Below are 20,119 nucleotides of genomic sequence, written 5' to 3' on the forward strand. Positions count from 1 at the left end.
AAAATTTATGTGATTGAACTCGGAATACTCCAGTCGAAAAGAGTGTTCTGAGCTAGCTGCGCGCCAGATGAAATCCGAAAAGTCGTTCCGCGATGAATGACGATTCAGATGCTGGATTAATAAACAACCTAGCAAGAAAATATGTATCATGGTGAACTATTTTAACCATGACTATTCCCAATGTGATGTGCGACAGGACCAATCGAACGTGAATCGTGCGAACGACTACTTTTAAATTTTGGTTCCTTGGTCGAAAGGAAGGGGAGAACGAAGACAAATACGAATTATAAAGAGTCACAATTGGACTCGCACTACTCGTAATAAAGCAATCCCTGAGCAACATAGTGAGACATCTCAGAATAAATTGTTGTCAACAATGACTTTTTGAATTCATGTCTCTTATGAAGGTAATTTACTAATAAACGATGCCTTGTGACCAATCTTTTTATCGGTGTATATATATATATATATATATATATATATATATATATATATATATATATATATATATATATATATATATATATATATATATATATATATATATATATATATATATATATATATATATATATATATATATATACTAGCTGGCCCGGTCCGCGTTGCCGGCCCATAGTTTTAGTCTTTAATAGCATAAACATTTTCAGCCAGAGGTTTTGATTTGAAAGTTTTAAACCTATTAAATCACATGTATTAAAATGTATACATTAACTGTTTTTAATAGCCATCTACCCCCAAATTTTCCTTAACACACATTTTAAGCGAAATCGATTCAAAAATATGATAAAAAAAATTTTCGCGAAGAGGTCTTCTACCCCCTCAGAAGCTAAGATGCCAAATAAGGGGAAATCAGTTGAAAAATGGGACCAAGACGCAGGAAATTGCCGAAATCAGCGGAAACTTTTATATAAGGGTTATACCAAAGCATGGTCCTATTCTTATAATTATTTGAAAAAATGTGTTGTTCTTCCTAAAATCTCAAATTACCAACATTTGAGGAATTTGAAAGGGGCTACATCATTTGAGGGACTACATCAATTTATACCGACCTGATATATATTTTGAACAACTGATTCTTCATGAAACCCCTAGGACAAATTTAAAACTCTATCATAACTTTTGCGAAGTATAGAGCAAAATATTTGAGGCCCTTTGTGTTTGGTTAAGCTATATAAAATGGACCCTAAAAACGTTTGACCCGAAACCCCTTTTTGGGATTTTTATCTACCAAGCAAACAATTTTCCAAGTGTAATTTCCCGCAGTGTAATTACTGATGATAGCGCATAGTCACCGTATAACGTTACATGGGAGTTAAGGTTACTTTTAACGTTTCGGAAGAATTTTCCGAGGATATGAATCCTTTTCTTTATAAATTTTCAATTTGCTCCACTATTTTGTATAGTCCGCATATTACCGTGCTCTTTATATTCGGTATTTCACTGATTGCAGTCCCAATGAATTTTGCATTTTATGTTCTCATTGGATAGATTATTTCCATATCTAGTCAATTTCCATTGAATTTTTTTTTTTTCGATTTTTCTCGATTTGAGAATTTTTGCCATGAGATCTCTTTTTCGTGTTTTTTTAGCGATTTTGAAAAAGTAATTATCTTTTAACTTTGGTGTGACCGCGTTAAGTTATTTCGATATCATCTGACTGACTTCCATGCAACCCGTCATCAACCAGTTCTCAAGAAATCAAGTCAATTAAATAAATTGGTATTAATATTCGAATTTAAAGATAAAATATAAAAAAACACTACAAATGTACATTAGAAAAAAGTAAGTCGAAATGAAAAAAAAAATCATGCAAAATAAAACATTACTATTGTACATTTCAAAAGTCAAAATAAAAATGTTAATATATCACATTTTTACGCGATTTTTTTGAATATTATCCTTTTCGGAAAAGAGACAATTCCGAATTTGTATGAATCATTAAAATCAGTTCAGCGGTTCTTGAGTTATAAGCGTAGTAACTAACACAACTTACATTTATATATATAGATATATATATATATATAATATGCAGTGCCATTGATTTTCACATGATCTTTGAATATGATCAGGCAGGACCCGTTGACCGTTATGGGAGCCTCATTGGTTTCTTCTATTATAGCTACCTAATCATGTTATATTATAGCTACCTACCCAACGATGTAATCGGTTCCGTTTCACTATTACAATTAATGATTTTTCGTGTCATTAGTTGTAGAGCACATGATGTGGTTGGAGATAACAAACAGAACGTGGATATCGTATTGCTATAGATTCTAACGACTAAAGTGTGGTTTTAGCAGATAGCAATGGTAGAGTCTGGTAAGTGGAGGAATTAATGCCCCTGTGCAACGAGACATATAACATTTCAAAGAACCGAATGCAAAATGCCTATCTTTGCATAAATTATGGATGTAATAAGACTCTCTAAATTCCATTATTACTACTCTGTTTCTGGCTAGAAGGATATCGTATAGATTTCTGGTGTCTATTTCCCATTCCGTTTTCAGATTTCAAGGTTTTATTTACCTCGGTGCAAGGCTATCGATTTCCTTTTGTACTTCGGTATTAACAATAATCTGTCTATATTCTAAAGTCGTCTGTGGAATTTAGTTTGTAGCATTAGTCGTCTCATCCCCTATTAAGCCATAAAAAGTGAGGTTTGTAACATGCTTTATTTGTCCATAACAAATAACAAATTCACCTGTAGCCACCGGTGTTGTCGATAAATACACAGTGGCAAGAACAAACAAGGTCATCCTAAAACATAAGAAATTAGGTATATAGTTTATGGGTGAACATATTTGGCTTAGACTGTCCTTATGGACACTCCTCCTTCCTATAAGAGCGGTTGTACCTATTTCTTTTGCTACTTCAGCTTCTTTATATAGTGGGGTGAGCTTGTTGCCTATTGTTTTCAACAAGAATTTTTTCACCTATAGAAAACCCTCTATCACTTCTGTATTTATTATTGGTTATTAATTCCTTATTTAAGGCACACTTTTATTCATTCATCATCTTGCGTTGAATGAAAGACGCTAACGAGTTTGAAGCAAGTTACAAAATATATTGATTTATTTACACAAGTGGCTATCGTTAGAGCACTCCAGCATTTAAATGTGAATTAATCTTTTTTTTTTTGTCACGTAACATCGCCCGTTACCGTGATATTGGTAGCGTAGCCCGACGTCAAGGAAGTGGTCAGAAGAAAACAGCAACATCAGCAGAAATTGTTCGAAAAATAAAGAAGCGACTTTATCGAAACCCGCGTCGTAGTGGCCGAAAAAGGGCTCGTGATGCCGCAATATTCCATTAGGCAAATATTGAAAAATGAGCTTGGCATAAAGCCATTGAAATTTCAAAAAGTACAAGAACTTACACCGCAGCAGAAAGAAAGTAGACTCATAAGAGCTAAAGAGTTGCCTCGCTTGGCCGAAAGTGGAGAAAACATTCGTTGTCCAGCAGTATTTACTTGCCAAAGTTTCATTCCTTCAATTCGGAATGGGGCCCGATATAACTGCTTCACTCACCTTTGTCGGTAATGAGTTCGATCTCCCATCTCCTATTGACTTTGCAATTCAGGACAAGAAAGACCTAGTCCTAAAAAATAATTTCATCGCACTCAATATAATTTTTTTATCGTCCCAAGTTTCAAACGAAAAGTTTCAATGCAGCAGTCTGTCATTATAAGCATGATTTTCATAATTTGTTGGATTGGAATTGTGATAATGATGGGTCCACCTTCATAGGTTCAATAATCCTTGAATGGAGTTATATGTCCGGATTTTTGTTGCTGTGGGTTATAAGGCTGTTTTGCCTGTTATTCGGGTTATTAAAATAGCGCGGGTTCTTCCGTTTAACGTTATTCTCAAGATTCAACCCAATTTGAGGTGAACATGCCATTTTGTTTTGCTCACTTGACCTTTTCGCTAAAGCAATCCGAAGGCACAAAAGCGACTAAATTATGTTATAAATTATCTAATATTTAAGATAACAACGTTTAACTTACTTCTACTCTAACGCTCAAATGTTGAACGCATGTGTATTTTGCCAGTAGGCTAAATTCGCAAATGGGCCATGTCGGTCACAACGGTTTTTTGATGATTTAAGCAATATTTTTTGGTATTTAAAGTTCGTAAGTCGTACTTCCGCCTATGAAAAATAATCACATATACAGGTCCACGTCTTCATACCTCCATATATAGGGTATTTTAATAATTTTAGTGACAATACTAACAGGAATTGTTTTAAATTTCGTAGTTGAAGGTCGCAATGAATATTACAGCCTATAGTGCTGCCTTAGAAAGACGGGTTAATGGCTCTGAACGTTATGTGATCGCTTACCAAATCTATAGCCCTCTGAAAAATACTTGGACGTTCTTTAATCCGAAGGTTAATCTACAAAATTCATGCTTTCCATTTTTTACAGAAAACGCTGTTTTTCCCTCTCGGACTCAGACAGTTTAATTTGGCGAAACCCCGACTTTAAATCGAGCGCGCTGAAGCATTCACTACCACGTGTCTTGTTGAAAACGTGTCTTTAATATCAGAATTGGGTATTTATTGCCAATAGTTGTTTTCGTTAAGTTTACGAAAATCTATTACCAAGACCTTTTTATACACTCCACCATAGTATTGAGGGTATATTAGGTTTGTCATTCCGTTTGTAACACCTCGGCGATGTCCGCCGTCTGTTCGTCTGTGGAAATCACTCAAGCTTCCGAACGCAATGAAGTAGGTTGGTGACATTTTTCTCAAATGTGTATTGTCTGCAGAACTTTTGGTATTGAAAATGATTTATGTCGGTCCAAGTTTTGGTATAGCCCCAAATATAATGGTACCTTCCTTTTTCGGCATTTTTGTTATTTGAACGACATTATTCACAGGAAATGTTTCAAATTTAGTATTTGAAGTTCGTAATGGGTACTACAGCCTATGATAGAAACTTGTCTGTGCGATTCCACGTCTTCGTTTAGCCCCCATATAACGGTACCCACCGCCCCCCTTTTATTCGGTATTTGGATGATTTTAGCGACACTATTGACCGGAATTGTTTCAACTTTGGTATTTGAAGTTCGTAATGGATACCACAGCCTATGACCGAAAATTGTCTGTGCAGGCCCAAGTGTTCGTACAGCCCCAATATAACGGTACCTCCCGATATTCGGTATTCTGATGATTTTAGCTACATTATTCACCGAATTTTCATACCCTCCACCATATTTGTCATTCCGATTATAACACCTCTAAATTTACATTTTAGATAAATATTCTTGATCAGCATAACATTCTATGTCGATTTAGCAGTATTTTGATGACTTTAGCTGCATTATTCAACGAATATTTTTATTCAAGTTTCGCATTTGAGTACTGTAATGGTGTATGACAAAAGTTGCCAATGCAGGTCCACGTCGTCGTATTGACCCTAATATAAGATTTTAGAAGAAAATTTAACGGATTTTATTTTTCTGAAAATTGCAGGGCTAAATGGGAATATGACATATTTTGGGTTTCTCATAATAACTTATACACAATGCAAATTGTACTAAATTTTTCACGTATCAATGTGATGTGGCAAGGCAACTCCTAGTTTTTTTATACTACCGACTACTTTTTACAGGAGATGCACTTTTGTAGGAAAGTTATTTAAAATAAAATTGATAATTAATTCAAAAAAGAAATAAAAATAATTCAATTGCTTAAATTAATTTATTTTCAGAATATCAGTCTTCAGAACTTGTTATCTCTAATACTAAGCGTGAACATTCTGGAAACTACACGTGTATTGCAAGTAACACTCAACCTGCTAGTGTTCTAGTTCACATATTTAAGGGTAAGTAGCAATTAAAAGCACAAAAGAGTAACATTTTTATTAATTAAAAAAATTAAAATATTTAAGTTGGACCGGGCCGAGCCACCTAGGGGTAAAAGAAACATTTTTATATAAAAGTATCTGAATTCAAGCGTGTTTCGCTTTAAACTTCATATCATATATAGACCGTTTGCATAATGCAGTTAAATTTATCAAAAAACCGTTATATGGGGCCATACCAAAATGGGAACCTCTATAGAAAATGTTATACTTTAAGGATTGTCATCTATCAAATCTTTCAAAATACCAAATTTGAAGAATCATGTGGGAAAATGTGACTAGGATTATCAAAATACGAATATCGGTGGGTATCGTTATATGTGCGCTATAGGAAAACGTGGAACTAAATGTTCTATGTTCTACCACCGGTCTAGAACCCATTATGACCTAAAAGTACCAACTTTTATCAAAATATAGATTATCGGCAGGAACCGTTATATGGGGGCTATACAAAGACGTGGACAGACAATTTTCTGTTTAATGCTGTAGTATTCATTACGAAATTCTAATACCAAATTTGAAACAGTTCCGGTGAATAATGTCGCTACAATCATCAAAATACCGAATATCGGGAGGTAACATTATATGGGGGCTACACGTAGACGTGGACCTGCGCAGACCTTTTTCTGCCTGTCCATTTTAGTATTTCTGCAATGAAATCTAATTTTTCGTGATTTTTAGCGATTTTGCAAAAGCAATTATCTTTTAACTTTGGAGTGACTGCGTTAAATTATTTCGACATAATCTATTCCATTTCGCCACCACATAATTCGGTACTACACTTCAATGTTCAATTTCAGTTCTCAAGAAATCGAGTCAATTAAATAATTATTAATATTCCAATTCAAAAATAAAATATAAAAAGCACTACAAATGTACATTCGAAAAAAATAAGTCAAATGGAAAAAAATCATGCAAAATAAAACATTACTATTGTACATTTCAAAAGTCAAAATAAAAATGTTGAAATATCACATTTTTACGCGATTTCTTTTCGGCTAAGAGACAATTCCAAATTATATTATATTATATTATATTATATTATATTATATTATATTATATTATATTATATTATATTATATTATATTATATTATATTATATTATATTATATTATATTATATTATATTATATTATATTATATTATATTATATTATATTATATTATATTATATTATATTATATTATATTATATTATATTATATTATATTATATTATATTATATTATATTATATTATATTATATTGATATTATATTAACTGCCTTTCCATTTCCCCTATTTATATGAGCCTCGCCTGTCGCTACAGAAGTTTCTAGACGATCTGGTAACGCCTAGATTACGAACAATCTACCAATGCAACGAACACATACAAACTTACATTGAGTGAACAATAACAACAACACATACAAACTTACATTGAGTGAACAATAACAACAACACATACACAGGCGAGGGGGTAACAAAGAAAGAGGAATTAAGCGATCATCAATGATGACGTTTAACAAGAATTGTACGTCAGCAACAAAATAGAAAATGAAAGAGGAAATGGAAGGATGTAGAAAAATCTATACAGTAGTTGTTGTTGTGAAGTTATTCAAATAAACTGCGTAGTAGAAATTTACGTTACAATTAAAATTCTTAAATTAACGGAATTCATCTAAATTAACTTAAATCTAAAGTTATATTCGTAACATTGCCCCCCGCTTAAGCCTGTTCGTCCCGAATAGGCACAGTTCCCGTTCCGTAGGGGGTCAGCCGCTCCAAATGTACAACTTTCATCTTCGACCTGGGACTGTCGCTCCTCTGGATGCGATAAACGACGTCATTTATTTTCGTGACAATCTTGTAGGGTCCTTCCCAGTGCGTTTGTAATTTGGGGCATAGTCCTTTCTTTCGTTGTGGGTTGAACAATAGTACCAGTTGCCCTTCTTGAAACCCATCGGTATTTGCCGCTCGATCGTACCTTGCCTACATGCGGTTGCTAACCATTTTTATTCGATGTCGGACTGCATCGTGGACTTTACTAAAAGAGTTTTGACTGTCTTCATCTTGGTTCACATCGTCGTTTGGGGTAGCACCGAATATCAAATCGCCAGGTAGCTTTAATTCATTTCCGAACAGAACTTTGGCTGGGGTCCGGGATGTGGAATCATGAGTGGACGATCTATGAGCCAGTAAAAACTTGGGAATATGCTCATCCCAGTCTCGTTGGCCACTGTCCACCACTTTCCGTAGATGTTCTTCCAGGGTGCGATTGAATCTTTCCACCATGCCATCTGATTGTGGATGTAGGGGCGTCGTTCTGGTTTTCTTGATTCAGTAGGAGTCACACATTTCCTTGAAGATCGCTGATTCAAAATTCCTCCCTTGATCGGAATGAACCTCAGATGGAACACCATGGCGACAAATCCAATTTTTGCTGAACACATCCACAATTGTCCTGGCTTCTTGATTTGGGATAGCATAAACCTCTGGCCATTTACTGAAGTAATCCATGACCACTAAGACATACCGGTTCCCAGAGTCGCTTGTTGGGAACGGTCCAGCTACATCCATTGCGATTCTTTCAAAAGGGGCTCCTGATTTATACTGCTGCATGTAGCCTCGACTCTTCCGTGTTGGACCTTTAGCTCGTATGCACCTTTCACAATTGGCGATCCAGTCGGCAATGGATTTTTGACAGCCGACCCAGTAGAATCTCTGCTTTACCTTTTCAGCGGTTTTTGCTATGCCAAGATGTCCTCCACTTGGCCCATCGTGAAACTCCGACAAGACATCTCTTATTTTGGAGTCTGGGACGACGATCAAGTTCCGGTGAGATTTACCGTCCTCACTTTCCCATTTGCGATATAGGCAACCATCTATTATAAGTAGACTGTCCCACTGGGCCCAATAGGATTTTAAAAGAGGGCTTTCGGAGGTAATTTCTTTGCGACTAGGTCGTTTGCCCGTTTCTATGGCCGAAATTACTTTGCCCAGAATGGGATCTCTTCGTTGTTCCGTCGGCCAAATTTCACCCGACTCAAATTGCAATAGTCGGACATCAACGATATTCTCTTTATTCTCAGCCTTTGAGCAGTGCTTGCATTCTACTTTGCATGGCCGACGAGACAGGGCATCAGCATTACCGTGTTTTCCGCCTTTTCTGTGCTCGATTCTGAAGTCATAACTCTGGAGCCTCTCGATCCAACGGGCTAGTTGACCTTCCGGATTCTTAAACTGCAGCAACCATTGGAGAGCAGCGTGGTCGGTCCTCAGCAGGAAATGCTGGCCATATAGGTATTTGTGGAAGTGTTTAACGCACTCAAGGACAGCAAGCAGCTCTCTCCTCGTCACACAGTAATTCCTCTCAGGTTTCGACAATGTCCGGCTGTAGTACCCGATGACTTTTTCCTGTCCGTCGATTTCCTGGGAAAGGACGCCACCGATGCCGCACGCACTTGCGTCTGTGTCCAGGACAAACTTGCCGCCAGGTATAGGGTATGCCAAAATGGGGGCTCTGCATAGCATGTCTTTGAGCTTTCTGAATGCCTCCTCCTGGTCGTTGCCCCACTGAAACTTCTGGCCTTTTTGCGTCAAACGGTGTAGACAGGCGGCGATGTTGGCAAAATTTTGGACAAATCGACGGTAGTGTGTGCAGAGACCCAGAAAGCTTCGCAGCTCATGGAGATTTCGGGGCTGCGGCCAATCTCTGACGGCTTGAATTTTCTCCTTATCCGTCGATATGCCCTCCGGCGTCACGTGGTGCCCCAGGAACTTCACCTCTCGTTGGAAGAGACTGCACTTCTTTGGGTTCAGCTTGAGGCCTGAAGACGAAAGCTGCTGTAGAACATCCTTTAAGTTCTTGATGTGTTCGTCGAAGTTGCGTCCCATGACTATGATGTCATCCAGGTATATGAGGCACGACTTCCACTGCAGCCCTTTTAACACACGCTCCATCAGCCTTTCAAATGTAGCCGGGGCGTTGCAGAGTCCGAATGGCATGACATTGAACTGCCAGAGACCCCCATTTACGCCAAACGCTGTTTTCTCCTTATCTTTCTCGGCGATCTCTACTTGCCAGTACCCACTCTGCAGGTCGAGGGTGTCCAGGTGTCCAATGTGTCGTCGATTCTTGGGAGCGGATAGCTGTCTTTCTTGGTGACATCATTCAACTTTCTGTAGTCCACACAAAATCGGGTGCTTCCGTCTTTCTTCTTGACCAAGACCACTGGGGAGCACCATGGACTTGACGATGGTTCTATTACACCACTCTTTTCCATTTCACTTATCAGCTTCTGAACCTCGTCTCTTTTTGCCAGGGGAACACTTCTTGGAGGCTGTTTAATGGGTCTCGCGTCTGCTGTATTGATTTCATGCTTCACCACTGATGTTCTTCCTTGGTGCTCTTTTGTCAACGCAAAGGTAGAGGCATATTTCCATAATAGCTGCTTAGCCTTGTTCCTCTCGGAAGGTGATAATTGGTGTGTCCACTCTTTTATGTAGCCGTCGAGGTGCTTCTTCTCCATGGCAGCTGGCTTTTCGGTGCTACTTTCCAAATTAACTACAGCTTCAGCTGGTGTGCATTGTCCAACTTCGGAAAATTGGCAAATTTGCTCTTGCTTGTTTGACAGGTTCAAAACTCTAACAGGAATTAATCCGTCCTTGTTGCTTTTCACCAGGGCATTCGCTATTAGGATGTTACTGTTTCTGTTTTCTGCTGGTTCCACCACCCACAACTTCTCGGCTCCACAATCTCCATTCATTGGTACCCATATTATTGCTTCGGCACAGGGCGGTATTATCTCTGGATGGTCCGTGGTCAGACGTCTAATGGGTGTACTTTCATCGTAGCCCACGTTTAACGGAATTTCGACGTTAGACCAGGTCATCACACGTTCTTTCATATCCAGATTGATACCAAAGGCAATCATAAAATCTGCGCCTATTATCACTTCGTCTACGATATCGGCAACTATAAACTCGTAATTCTCCGATTTATTGGCAATAGTTAGTCTCAGGGTAATCTTGCCGTGTACTGCCGCGGGCTCCCCCGTTGCTGTGCGCAGTCTGACTCCATTAAGTTGCGTTATTTTTCCCTTTACCAGATCTGATCTTACGATGGACTTTGATGCGCCAGTATCTAACGTCAGAACTCGCTTATCACCATTGATGTACCCAGTTGTTGTTAGGTTGTGACTTTCCTGTTGTACTATTGCTTTGGAGATTGTGGGGCCATCGTCGATGGGAGCCAGTTCATGCCCCGCTGGACTGGCTCGATTTAGTTTAACTGTGACTCATTGGTGGACTGTTGGGCCATTCTTCTACCATCTTTCGTTGGAGGTGGTGACGATGACCTGGATCGTTTGCGCTTAGCTCTGCATTCGCGCGCAATATGACCTGCTTTATCGCAGTTGTAGCATCTAACCCTGGGCTTAGTCATCCCAACTAACTTTGTCTCTTCTATTACCCGCCTCATGGCGTCTTCGATCGAGTTAACGAGAGATTTGGGTTCGCAACCTTCGGTCTCCAGTTGGCGAATCTTGTGGGTCTGGGGCTTAACAACTATTCTTGCCGTCTCTTGGGCAAGGGCAAACGACACAGTTTCGGAAAATGATGCTTTTGGTGACGCATATGTTGCATACTTAATCTCAGGGTCGCGTATGCCATTCACAAAGGTTTCGATTTTCATACGGTCCAGCAATGGGTGATCCTCTCCTGGATACGTCATTAGCACCAAACGTTCCACCTCAGCTGCAAAGTCTTGTAACGTCTCGTTTGCCCTCTGTACTCTTCCCCTTAATTCCATAAGGTAGATGTTTCGTTTATGTTCGCCACCGTACTTACGTTCCAGTGCAGCAATAACATCTTCATAGTTGTTTCTAGAAGCGACAGGAATACTCTGTATAACATCAGCAGCACTGCCCTTCAATGCCAGAAGTAGTGCAACCGCTTTGTCGCTGTCGTTCCACGAATTTCTAGAAGCCACTGTCTCGAACTGTAACTTGAAAACATTGAATGACGTAGAGCCGTCGAATACAGGAGGTTTGATTTTTAGTGTGTTATCAGGAACTCGCACCGGACCACCTTTGATTTCCAGTTCCGAAATTTTCTTCTCCAGATTTGTAACCCTATGGTCGTGGGACAGAAATTTCTCGTCAACCGACTGCACTTTCTTATCCAACTCTTTAATTTGGACCTCCACGGTTTCCACTCTCCTTCCAATAACTTCTGCAATGTACTCGAGTTTCTCGTTCGTTATTCTCGAATTTTCTTCGAACCTTCTGAAATTTTCCTCAAACATTTTGGCTAGCATTTCTCTGAAATCGTCACCCCTGGCAGCTACTGACGAGACTTCCCCACCGTTGGATTCGCCCATTTTCGATAAATCCACTTCATCCTTACTGTCAAACTCATATGTATCGATGTTCATACCACGGCGCTCGAACTCATCCAACAGACGTTTTTGTAGTTCAGCCTTGTTGCCAGTAGAGGACAATTCCAATTTATTAAGTTCCTTCTTCAAGTCTTCCACTCGTAGATCCTTAAACTTCATCGTAGTATTATCGTAATCTCACTTCCACCACCAATTGTTACATTCTTGGATTTTACTTAATCCCGTGTAGACGTTGTTTTATTTCCCAGTACAGCTCGTACCAAATAAAACGCGGGTTCTTTCGGATTACGATTATTACAATGATTTTATTCACACAACTTTACTTTGCACTTTACTTTACTCGACGGTTTCAATTCGCGATCTGATTCACAACTGACTAACTGCCTTTCCATTTCCCCTATTTATATGAGCCTCGCCTGTCGCTACAGAAGTTTCTAGACGATCTGGTAACGCCTAGATTACGAACAATCTACCAATGCAACGAACACATACAAACTTACATTGAGTGAACAATAACAACAACACATACAAACTTACATTGAGTGAACAATAACAACAACACATACACAGGCGAGGGGGTAACAAAGAAAGAGGAATTAAGCGATCATCAATGATGACGTTTAACAAGAATTGTACGTCAGCAACAAAATAGAAAATGAAAGAGGAAATGGAAGGATGTAGATAAATCTATACAGTAGTTGTTGTTGTGAAGTTATTCAAATAAACTGCGTAGTAGAAATTTACGTTACAATTAAAATTCTTAAATTAACGGAATTCATCTAAATTAACTTAAATCTAAAGTTATATTCGTAACAATATTATATTATATTATATTATATTATATTATATTATATTATATTATATTATATTATATTACATTATATTATATTATATTATATTATATTATATTATATTATATTATATTATATTATATTATATTATATTATATTATATTATATTATATTATATTATATTATATTATATTATATTATATTATATTATATTATATTATATTATATTATATTATATTATATTATATTATATTATATTATATTATATTATATTATATTATATTATATTATATTATATTATATTATATTATATTATATTATATTATATTATATTATATTATATTATATTATATTATATTATATTATATTATATTATATTATATTATATTATATTATATTATATTATATTATATTATATTATATTATTATATTATATTATATTATATTATATTATATATATTATATTATATTATATTATATTATATTATATTAACAAAAACAACAATTCCTCTGACTAATGTCGCTAAAATCATCAAAATGCCGAACATAGGGAGGAACTGATGTATGGGGGCTATACGAAGATGTGGACCTGCACAGTAATCTTTCTGTAATAGGCTGTACTATCCTTTCGGAACTTCAAATATCAAATTTGAAACAATTCCGGTAAATTATGACGCTAAAATCAGCAAAATACCGAATATTTGGAGGTACCGTTATATGGGGGCTATACGAAGACGTAGACCTGCACAGACAATTTTCTGTCATAGACTGTAGTATCCATTTCGAACTTCAAATACCTAATTTGAAAAAATTCCAATGAATAATGTTGCTAAAATCATCTAAATGTCGAATATCGGGAGGTACCTTTATATGGTGGCTATATGAAAACGTGGACCTAACTGGCCATTTTACGAACTTAAAAATAAACATGTGTGCAAAATTTTAGCCTTCTGTCTCAATTCGTTCGAAAGATAGCGTGATTACAACAGACAAACAGACGGACATTGCTAAATCGACTTAGAATTTTACGCTGATCAAGAATATATATATATACTTTGTTGGGTCTGAAATAAGTATTTCTTCAAATACCTAATTTGAAACAATTCCGGTTAATAATGTTGCTAGAATCATCAAAATACCGAATATCAGGAGGTAACTTTATATGGTGGCTATATGAAAACGTGTACCTACTGGTCCACATTGGGTATGACATGAGTATTTCAAGGAGTTACAAATAGAATGACAAAGTTAATGGAGTTTCTCAATGAAAGCGGTGTTAGTTCACCAGGAATGATGGGATATTGTGAGTGGCTCCACAAAGAAACCTTCGAGTTCTGATGAGACATGGGCAAAGATGAAAGATGAAGATGAAAAGGCGCTTGCAACAATAATTCTGAGTATATATATATATATATATATATATATATATATATATATATATATATATATATATATATATATATATATATATATATATATATATATATATATATATATATATATATATATATATATATATATATATATATATATATATATATATACTCAGAATTATTGTTGCAAGCGCCTTTTCATCTTCATCTTTCATCTTTGCCCTTTACCCATATTTAAGCCGTTGGCTTTAATATTTAAACCGTGGGTTTCAAATGTGTGGATGTGCTATACAAATCTATTAAAAAGTATATATCAATCTTATTCCCATGTAAGGGATCAAATTAATTTTTAGTATGGTAAAAATCGTAGCAAAATTTTCCAGTCAAATTAGCAGTCATTTGGAATTTACTGCATTTTGTACACCTCATAATTGAGGGCTAAATGATTTAAGAATGGCCAAAGTTAATTACTTTTTTAAACCCATTAACACCTTAGATTGTGCATTAGAGTCCTCATAAGTCCCCCTAACCATGTCGGTCTGTTTGTCCGCCAAAGGTGGACTTGAGGGGGTATATTGAAATTTTTGTGTAAGATTTTCATCCCCCAAGTACACATTTTTAGCCAAATCCTTTGAAATATGGTAAAATCAGGAGCTACCTTTATATGGGCACTACTCCGTAACATCGACCTACATTGAAAACTTTCTTCTACCCCTTATAATCCAAGATGACAAATAGAGGCCAAATAAAATATATATATATATATATAAAAATATAGCAGCATGTCAAACTGAAAACAATTTCGCGTGATTGAGGACAGAATGATTTCAGAATATCCAAATATAATTACTATTTTACACCCATTAACGTAAGATGGGAATTAATTTTATTTGCCATTTAAATTTTAAGTTGGAGACCCCATAAAGTCCATATTTTTCATCATAGTATAATTCAATGACCATTCAGCAAATATTCGGTCCCGTGCTACTCTCTTATATTTGTAATTTGTTCATGTTTTCACAATTTATTTCATATAGATGTACATCCGAAATCTACGTTTCCAACCAATATTCTCTTGGGGGTTACAAATTCAATAGAATACAAAATTTTCTTTTCTGACCACACATTAGATGTGATAGTAGACTTGGGGATACTCCAATGTGGGGACTTTACTGAAATGAATTCCTATGTGGCAATTATTTGTATGATGGTTCCCTACCCCAGGGTAGCATAAACACAATTTTTAGCCAAATGAATTGATGAATGTGCTCAAGACCAATATGGGCCCTACTCTGAAAATTTCAAATTTTATGCGAAGAGGTTCTCTACCCCCTTAGAAACAAACATGCCAAATGAGGGCTAAAAATGAAAAAAGTGACTAAGACCCCAAAAATAATCGGGTTATCCACGAGTTATGATCGATATCAATTTTTTGGTGAAAAATTGTATATAGTGAAAAATTATTCTTTATTTTGTTCCAAAAATCCACTGAATACAATATTGTAATACAAATTGAAAAAATTTGCATAAAAGAATAACAAATTGATAAATCTTCAACTTGTTCGCTGATTTTTTACAGCAAATGATTAAAGGTCCTTACAAAGTTTGTCAATAGAATGTACTATTATTTTAAAATTTGATTCCGTGATTTGATTTGATTTGGTGTGACCGCGTTAAATTATTTCGATATCATCTATTCCGTTACTCCACCACATCATTCGGTACTACACTTCCATGCAACCCGCCATCAATTTCAGTTCTCAAGAAATCAAGTCAATTAAATAAATTGGTATTAAAATTCGAATTCAAAAATAAAATATTAAAAATACTACAAACGTACATTAAAACAAGTTTAAAAGCAGTAAGTGCGGCCGGGCCGAACTTTGAATACCCTCCACCATTTGGAACCAATTTGAAAATAAAATCCTTAAAAAGTTCTGTTAAAATTTTAAAAATACCGAATTTAGCCATTATATTGGTGTCTATACGACGTGGACCCACACAGGCATTGTTTGTCATAAGTCATAACCAAATTCAAATTCGGAACTTGAAATAAACGGTGAATAATGTAGCTAAAATCATCAAAATATCGTATATAGGGAGGTACCGTCGAATCGGAGCTGTGCGAAGACCTGGACCAGCATAGAAAATTTTTTGTCATTGGCTGTAGCATCCATTACGAACTCCAAATACGACATTTCAAACACTTTCGGTGAGTATTGTACCTAAACTCGTCAAAATACCGAATATAGGGAGGTACTGGTATATGGGGCCTATACGAAGACCTGGACCTGCATGGACAATTTTCTGTCTTAGACTGTAGTATCCATTACGAACTTCAAATGCCAAATTTGAAAGAATTCCAAACAATAATGCCGCAAAAATCATAAAAAATCGAATATCGGAGGTATCGTTGTAGGGGGTTAAACGAGGATGTGGACCAGCACAGACAATTTTATGTCTCATTCTGTTGTACCCAATCGAACTTTAAATACCAAATTTGAAACAATTCCAATGAATAATGTCGCTAAAATCATCAAAAAACCAAATATCGGGAGGTTATATGGGGGCTGTACGAAGACGTCGACCTGCACAGACAATTTTCTGTCTTAGACTGTAGTATCCATTACGAACTTCAAATACAAAATTTGAAACAATTCCAATCAATAATGCCTCAAAAATCATCAAAAACAGAATATCGGGAGGTAGACACACAGACAATATATATATATATATATATATATATATATATATATATATATATATATATATATATATATACATATATATATATATATTTTTTTTTTTTTAAATTTTGAATCCTTTATTGAAGTTCAAGTAAGATTACAATTTATGTGTCCTGCGAAGCTTTTGGCTTGTCTGCAGGATAAATTAATTGAATATGTACATTTTTCTAATACAATTCATAACAATTCAGCTAAGGTATATTAATAAATATCTTATTTCAAGTTAATTTTAATATATGTAGGTATGCTTTAATTCATGCAAAAAAGCATTATTGCGAATTTAATAAATGTATTTTGAAAACTTTTTTTCTATTTGATTTATTGCTTATGCTAAGAAGGGGTACTGGTAGCTCGTTCATAATTGATGGTAAACTCACGGCTAGGGTTCTTCTGCCATATTCGTTTCGGAATCTTGGGATATGATATCTTCCTTCAACTCGTCTTCTTGTGTTTTGGCTATGGCTAATATGTTGTAAAAAATTTGTATCTTCAGAAAATTCATTTAATATTGTGGCTTTGTATAGGTTTTTTATGTTTAATATGTGTAAGTTTTTGCAGAGTGTGTTGTTATTTTCCAATTGACTATTTCTGGAAATTGTAGAACGCATGTTGTTGTGTACAGTCGTAGTTATTCGCTGCGAAGGATTATTCGTATTCGGTTGCGTTTGGTATAAGTCTGGTGTTCGTATCATTTTTTGAATAATTTTCAATATGCTGTTTTGTGCAGCTTGCAATATTCTGCAATTTGCAGCATTTCCCCATGCTGTTATACCATGTCGCAAGTATGATTCGGCAAGCGACAAGTAAGCTTGCCTTACGACATTATATGGTGCACAATTACTTAAATGATATATAGTATACGAGGATTTTCGCAACTTATTCCGAACGTTGTCAATGTGTAGTTTCCAATTGAAATGACTATCTAGGATAATACCAAGATATTTGTATTTATCAATGACCACTTAGTAACCAGATTCATTTCATTTTGCATTCTTAATGAGGCTCTTTGGATACATTTATCTGCCACTATTATCGCGGTGTCATCGGCATATGTAAAAGTTATACTGTCTTGGAGATATTTCACCATATCGTTGGCATAAATGATAAAAAGTATGGGTCCAAGTTTCGATCCTTGTGGTACTCCATACGCTGAACAATATTCACTGCTGTCGTGATCATTTATTCTTACTCTGAAGCTGCGGCAATATAGATAATTCTCAAACCATTTCAGGCTGTGTCCTCGTATTCCATTTTTTCCAAAATATTCAATAATTTTGCATGTGACAATGTGTCAAATGCTTTGCTAAAATCAATAAACATCGCGAGACATTGCTTTTGTTCGCTTAGATTCTGGTTTATTATATTGGCGAAATGTCCCAGGAGCTGGTTAATGTTTTTTCCCTTTTGGAAGCCATACTGATTTTTGTTGATGATATTATATTTTTCGATGAACTTGTTTAGCCTTCTTGAAATGATCTCTTCTAAAACCTTCTCTATTATTGACAGTATTGATATGGGTCTGTAATTTTCATATGCCGATTTTGTGCCACTCTTATAAATGGGTCGGATTATTGAAATTTTCAGTAACTGTGGTATGACATTTTCTTTTATACTTCTATTCATAAGTTCTGTTAAAAAGGGGGTCGTATATTCGACGTTTGTTTTAATATCAGATGCCCTTATCCCATCAATACCAGGACTTTTTCGAGAGTTCAGACCTTTTATTATGTTTTTTACTTCCTCTTCATTTGTTTCCTCAAGATACATTGTATTTTGTAGACTGGATTGTATGCATGGCAGGATTTTCTTTTCACATACATGTATGATATTCTCAACGTTTGATTGAAATTGTTGGGCGAAGTTTTCAGTGATATCTGTTATGTTTTGATTTGGGAAGTTCTTTTTAATAGTTTCGTCTATGCTTGGGGTTTTTTCCTATGATTTGATTTATGGTCTGCCATGTCTGGCGTATGTTGCCACTACTTTTGGTGAATTCTCTGTAGAAGTAAGCATTTTTGGCAAAGATAATTTTTTTGTTTAGTTGGTTGTTGAATGTTTTGTAGATTTTTCCATTAACAGGATTTTTATTTTTCCGATAATCTTTGTACACGTTATCTCTGATGTTGCAGCATCTTATCAATTCATCCGTTAGCCAGGGAAGCCCATTTCTGCTTCTCATTCGTGTTTTCTTTGGCTCAGAGCATTTTTCGTAAATTTCGCAAAAGACATTGTATATATTGTTGAAAAGTTGGTTGGTATCGCTATCCATTTCTATAAAATTTTTCCAATCTGTATTTTTTATAAGACAATTTACCTTGTTGTTGTTAATTTTGAACTTTAATGTATCATCGGGTTTTCTTGGTATGATTTCCGTTTCAATGCATCCAAATATTGTGTAATGATCTGATAGTGTTGTGGTAATAATTCCGGATTTTGAGACGTGTTTTCCATTATGTCTGACGAAAATATGATCTATGCATGTTCTACTTCCTCCACGTTCATCTTCACGAGTTTTTCCAGTAATGAGGCAATGCAGTCCATGAGATGCGCACATATCTAAGTAGCTTTTAGCTGCTCTGTTATCAACGCTTATGTCGAGGTTCATATCTCCAATAACTATAACGCTTTGTTTTTTATTGATATCACAAAGGGACTGATCCAGCTCATTAATAAAACAGTTTACATTCATATTCGGTGGTCTGTAGCAAGGTATTATAGTGATCACATCATTGCTGCTCAATGTTAGTTCCACTTTCATACTTTCGGAATACATTGTATTAATATTTATGGTTTTAAAATGTATATCCTCATTTATGAATAGGGCTATTCCTCCTCCCCTACCTTCACGGTTTAAAAAAAACCGAGTTATATCCATTTATTTGGAAAAATTGAATTTCATTATCATTTATGTTCGTCTCCGTGAAGACTATTACTTTTATTTTATTGATTATATTTTTAGTCC

This window comes from Musca domestica, unplaced genomic scaffold, assembly GCF_030504385.1.
Source record: "Musca domestica strain aabys unplaced genomic scaffold, Musca_domestica.polishedcontigs.V.1.1 10, whole genome shotgun sequence".
NCBI lineage: Eukaryota > Metazoa > Arthropoda > Insecta > Diptera > Muscidae > Musca > Musca domestica.